Here is a 6,452-nt window from a genome sequence, read left to right on the forward strand (position 1 = left end):
GCACACAACATTATAGTACATACAGGTTAACACATCAAAACTCTTAAAAAAAATTCAAATTTGAGTCTTTGAAAGTGCACCCTGTGTAATACATTTAAGGTCTGTTAAGATTAATTTGTTCCCCGCTCTAACCCATGTCTACTATATCTCTTAGTTTCATTTCACAATTCCAGGTTTTGCCACTTTTTATTTGCCAATTGAACAACATGACCTCTGAAAGAGATTTAAACCTTGAGCCGTACCTGCTCTCCTGATTTTGCCAAGTGGTTGATGTCCTCAAGGCAACATTATATTGATCCTGGGACAACATTTCAATCAACCAATCAGATTTCAGAAATAAGTGTAGATTTTGTTTAAACTTTAAGCTTACAACCAGGATTAACTGTTTCTAATCCAGTGCTTATCACTTATCATTTATGTCTGATTTTAGGGCTCAGTTATGGTTAGGGTTGGGGTGGTTTTAGTTTTTTTTGAGTCAAATTTTTTTTTTGTTTTGACCCAATTATATTTCACTTGGCACAATCAGGTCGAGCAATGTCCAATACCTGTAAACTGAGTATAGCTCATATCAAATAAAATAAAATTGTGATTGTAATGAAAAAATATAAATGACTTTATTAAAACACTATCATTCACTATCGTTGTTTTAAAAAATATACTAGAGAAATTGTTTCCTGCATTATGACAAAACATGCATCAGAGGCAGGCCTGGTGCCAAGAGGGTGCAAAAGGGGGCATTGCCCCTCAGATTTGATTTGTACCTAATGTTGCAGGGTTTAAACAGAAGGCTTTAAGAAAAAGGTAATTAATAAAAACTGTGTTGTGTGTTTACAAGACTAACAGAAATAAACTAAAAAATATAAAGAACATTTCGTCAGGTTTGTTTATTTTGTTTATTATATAGCTCTGACTGGCAATGAAGTATAGATGAATAATCACACTAATAGTTGATTGGAAAGGAGTTAAAAATTCTGGCAAAAGCTATTATGAAGATTGTTCTTATAATCCATAAAACAAAAACAAATTTTTTTATCCAAATTAAAATTTGTTTTGCTATTTGGCTGAAAAGACATGAGTTACAGGCAGTTACAGGCAGTAAAAAACCTTTATTGCTTACATATTTTGTAAAATCTTCATTACTTTAAATAAAGTCAAAGAAAATTGTGTATTTGTATTAGCACAACTGTCTGTTTATACCGTAGGCATTCAGTTGTGTATCATTAAGTTCATTTCTAAAAATTGTCCAATCCTTCTCTTTTCCAAAGCACCACCTACATGTCATGTTTGTTTTGATCAATGTCTATGATAAAAGGGGGGTCAATGAGACAGAGAGTTATACAAATTCTTCCCTGGAAAGAAACACAACATCTCCAAAGCTTCTTTTGCTCTTGACTATGACTTCTCTTAAGGCTATGGGTCTTCTTCTCCTGGCCATGTTTGTAATGGTGGCTGAATCCTCATCATCTTCACGAAGAGGTATCCATTTAGCTTTCCTTAAAATCAGTTCATCCTCTCTAGCCTGAAACATTTCATTTTTAAGAAAGAAGCCCCTCCTAAAATAGAGCTATTGGCATGAACTATTTGACCTATTCAGGTGGAGGAAATTCCCATAACTATGACCTCTCTGATAAGGCTGATCAGACTAGACTGTATAACTCCAAAGTGTACGAGGCAGAAAAGGTCTCCAGACCTCTAGACGGGTGGCTTTCCTGGACCGGTGCCAGACATTCTGGAGTCAGGTAAAATGAAGACATGATTGACAGTTCAGTAACTTTAGTTTAAAAAGATGTGCATCAACTAAAGGCTCTTAAGTGCAAAGGCATATATCTATTGGTCCTGTTTTTAGAGTTACTGTTGAAGATGGCTCACAATATTTGATCCATAAAGGAAAAGATTACGGTATCTCTTCTCAAACTGTTGTTGTGGACGCCGATCACATGAGCAGTAAATGGAGGGCAAGTATTTCTGCAACTTATAGATAAAAGCAATATTTGTATGCTAATACAACTGCATTATTTTGGCTATGTTTGTTTTGAAAGTTAGATGATACCCTTTTATGTATTAACTGTTGCTCTCTCTAAAGCAATTGCATAACTTTAAAATATTATTCTGAAATTTGCTAAACTATTTTTAAATTTTAACAGGTTGATGACACAAAAGATTTTGGTGGGGACAAGACGGTCTCTGATTTTGTCGGGGCTGGAGGACCGGACTACAGCCTATTAAAGAAAAATTGCCATGATGCAACTGACGATATGTGGAGGCAAGATTGAATACAGAAATGTGTTGCATACTGTGATAAGAGCATCACTTTAATACTTATAATTGAAATGTGACATGCATTGCAGCTATTTTGCTTAAATAAAAACATTTTTATGTGGCATTTTGTTTTTTCTTTAAGTAATTGTTATTTTCATAAAATTTCAAGTGAACGGACATGACAGGTCTGGCTACTGTACTGTAGGTTTGTTTTCTTTGCAAATATTGAACTGCTAGCAAATGTTAGCGTTTTGCGCCCCTGTACATACACTCTCAGAAATAAAGGTACGAAACTGTACCTTTTCTGTCACTGGGGCTGTACCCTTTCAAAAAGTACAGCTTTGCACATAAGGATTTCATTTAAGTACCTCAGAAGTACATTCTGGGACCAAAGAGAGCTTATTAGTACCTCAAAAATACATATTAGTATCTCAAAGGTACATATTGATACTAAATTTTTACCAGTACATATCTGTACCTAATGGTCCATACAATTACCTTTTTAAAGGGTGCTGCCCCAGTTAGGGTACATATTTTGACTTTTTTCTAACAATGTAGGGTCCTTAAGGTACGATAATCTACCCAAAATTGCATTCTGTTTTGTATTCCTGTAAAGGTATCAAACAGAAACTTAGGGTACAGCCCCAGTGACAGAAAAGGTACAGTTTTGTACCTTTATTTCTGACAATGTAATCACCTAAAATATATAAAAAACCATTAATAGTACTTATTGTAAAGTAACATGAGTAGCCTATTTTAGCAGACAAATATTTACATGATTTAAAGAAGAGAGCAGGGACACAGGAGCTGTGGTGCAAACATTAACAAATATGAGTCATATGCAATAACATTTTGTGTTTATATCATTGTTCTAAAAAAACATTTTATGTAGTCAGTAGTACTTAACTAATTTTGAAGTTTTAGAAAATTATGTCAGCAAATTTGTGAGGTCTAGTTACAGATGGTTGTTTTAAAACAATGTCTGGTTTAAGTTTCCATTACACTTATACTCTTCTTTCCTCAGTGTATGAGACCTTCTAAGCTGAAAGTTTTGTTTAACCTCTCTTTTACAGTTTGACTACCTTTATGAGTGAGATAGGAAATATCAGCTTTGGATATCGCTCTGCAGACCCATGTTATCTGATATAAAGACTGCTTTACTTCAAAGTTGCTTGTAAATGTTTTGTTATGATGGTCATGGTCATGCTGTGTAATGTAGGATAATATTTACTTAGAGGAAAAATTAAGGTCGTCTATAGTTTCTAAATTTATTTGTGCATGAATGACCTGGGTGGGTATGGTTATTCCTCTCCTGAAAGTGTGTCCCAGTCCGGCCTTGAAAATCATTTGTGTGTGTCGAATGCGGGCATCCGCGCGTACCCGCGTTGAGAAGCTGTGCGGACGCGTGCGCGCGCAAGACGGACGCAGACGCGGAAATAAAGTACCCCGGGCTTTCCGGCACACTTGTCTAGGGAAACTTGTTGAAGTGTCATCGATGCAAACGGGTATAGAATACGTGATTATTGGGTATGTTTTGTTTCTTGCATGCATTGTTTTATATTTTGTACATTTAATAAATTTTATTAGGCTACGAAAGGAATTGCCAAAGCATGATTTGATAGACATTTATTTTAGCATCTGCATGCTTTCTGTTGCAGCAAAGGTTTTTCTATGGAAAAAGGTTTTACAGAAGTTATTTTAAGAATAACTTTTTTTTTTGTTACACATAACATCATAACAATCTTATAACAGCAACAGATCAGTCAAGTATTAACTACACGCTGCCATCATTTACTCACATGAGAAAGTTTTTTCTTGAAAGCGACAAAATGGCATTTGTTTTGTGTTGTGTATTTGGTGGCTAACACCATGTTATTGAAACAGATATTTTAGAGTGAACCTTCAAGTTAGTGTCTTGTCCATCAAGACACAGCAACATGATCCAAATATTGGATGAAGTTAGACATGTTACAGTAGTGTCAATGCATTGGGCAGTGGCAGCTTGACAATAAAACATAAGAGCAGGATTTTACAAAATATTCTGAGCATTGGAAAAAAGCGATGAACCCAACCCACTGGGTTCTAATTTAACCAGAGCTGTTTCAACCCAAAATGCTGCACTGTTAAAAATCTTTGCTGCCTCAGATTTTTTAGTTGAATCAACTCAGATATACAAGTCATGTCAACTTACTGTTATTAATCTTGACAAGAGATGCAGTCAAAATTCTGTTGGGTTATGTTTAACCCAATGCTGTGGAAATATTGGATAGAACCATTGATCTATATAAATAATGGATTGTGCATGATGTCACAATTGTGGAGCCAACATGCCACCATATTATTCCTAAACATTCGATTACATCAATGGACGTTATTTATAATATTTATTTATTTCAGTTGACAGAACACATATTGGGTTAATAATTATTTATAACCCAACATGTGGTCTGTCCAATATTTACCCAGAATTGGGTTAAAAAGAACCCAGCAGAATTTAGAGTGACTTGTGAATACGAGTTGATTCAACAAAAACATTTAAGGCAGCAAATCATTTTTTACAGTGTGGATTGCTTTAGCCCATTGCTTGATCAAATATAAACATTATGGGGCAGTTTCCCGGACAGGGCTTATCCTAGTCCCAGACTAAAATGCATGTTTGAGCTGCTTTAGATTAAAAACACATTGTCCTGTTTAATTTTAACATATTTCACTGACATTGTTTTGTCTTAAGATCCACACCTGTAGTGTTTTTGTTTGTAAAAACTTTTAAAATTACCTAATATTAATGAAGCCTAGTCCTGGATTAACCTAAACCCTGTCTGGCTCGTGACTGCTCAACCGAGGGGCGCTAATTCAAAATAAGTGTTCAGAGTGTCGTGTGTGTGGTTCCTTTTTTAAAATATGTGTTCTGCGCCTCGAGAGATCCTGTGTGTGCATCACGTGTTTTGTCAAAAGTGCCTGCTGCACACAAAAAAAAAAATGCACACGTCAAAACCGTTTATGATATAAGAGACGCTCACGTTTACAAAATACACGCAAGACACTCCCTTGACAGTAAACTTTGATTATGCATGAGATTATGCCAAACGCGAGCATCTCTTTTATCATAAACCCTTTAGACACATCTGCAGACAAGACACGTGATGCACACAGGATCTCTCGCGGCGCAGAACACATATTTTGAAAAAAGGAATCACACACATGATGGGCTACATACATGTTGTGACGAACTTCGCATCAAGCACCCTCGAAATAAGAAGTCATTGGTCGCCACTTTTGTACCTTCTTGTACTTTTTTTGAAGTAATCGTGTTATGTACTATATATAACAAGTGAACTGACTGAAATATTTATTCTTTAAATGCAATATGGTTTAAAAAATGGTCTTTTAGCATTTTTTTATATATACACACCAGCCATATGACACTTAAGAGTGCGACCAGTTTAGAATTGGTGGTCGATTTAATACAATTTATTAGCAATGCAGTGCTCAAAATAACCTAAGTTTTAAATTTGTGATAATTTTTGGTTAATGCAAGCAATAACTGACACATCTACATGCATTTTACATTTTATTAGTGTGAATTTAATATTTTTTTGACAAGTACATTTGACTATCTAATCATTTAGTGCCAATGACAGAATGTGGTTTCGGACTCTTTAAGATAAGAAAACACATGCAGAAAAACACAGTTTCAAAGTGGTCAATCAATAAATTTTATTAGCAGGGAAGAGCTTAAAGTTAAGTGCAGTCATAGATTACAGTGTTTATTTCATTCCAACATCCATGTTACAAGGCTAATATAATGTTAATATGTGATTATTACAGAAATTAAAAATATGACTATTATGCTTCATGTTGTTCAGGATGTGGTAACTTATTAGAACTTACTTAGATTGCCAGAAACAGATGCACATTGTTGTGTACTGTAGCAAAGCCGCAAAACTAATAACCAATTAAAAGTGCAAAAACTGAAAAAAAAATAGCAAATGCCATCCTTCTCTTTATTGGTTAAATGCATACATTAAATATTTAATATTTACTCTCTCCAAAAAATGTATTGCTTTTAGCATTAAATGTGCCATTAATGAAGCTCTGTTATAGAGATGTTGAAGATGGACCAAGCTCCATCATATCCACTCGGCTGTGTTCGTTGGTTCTGGTCTAGTCATGGCCGCATCTCTTGCATCCAA

This window comes from Paramisgurnus dabryanus, chromosome 13 (assembly GCF_030506205.2).
Source record: "Paramisgurnus dabryanus chromosome 13, PD_genome_1.1, whole genome shotgun sequence".
Taxonomy (NCBI): Eukaryota; Metazoa; Chordata; class Actinopteri; order Cypriniformes; family Cobitidae; genus Paramisgurnus; species Paramisgurnus dabryanus.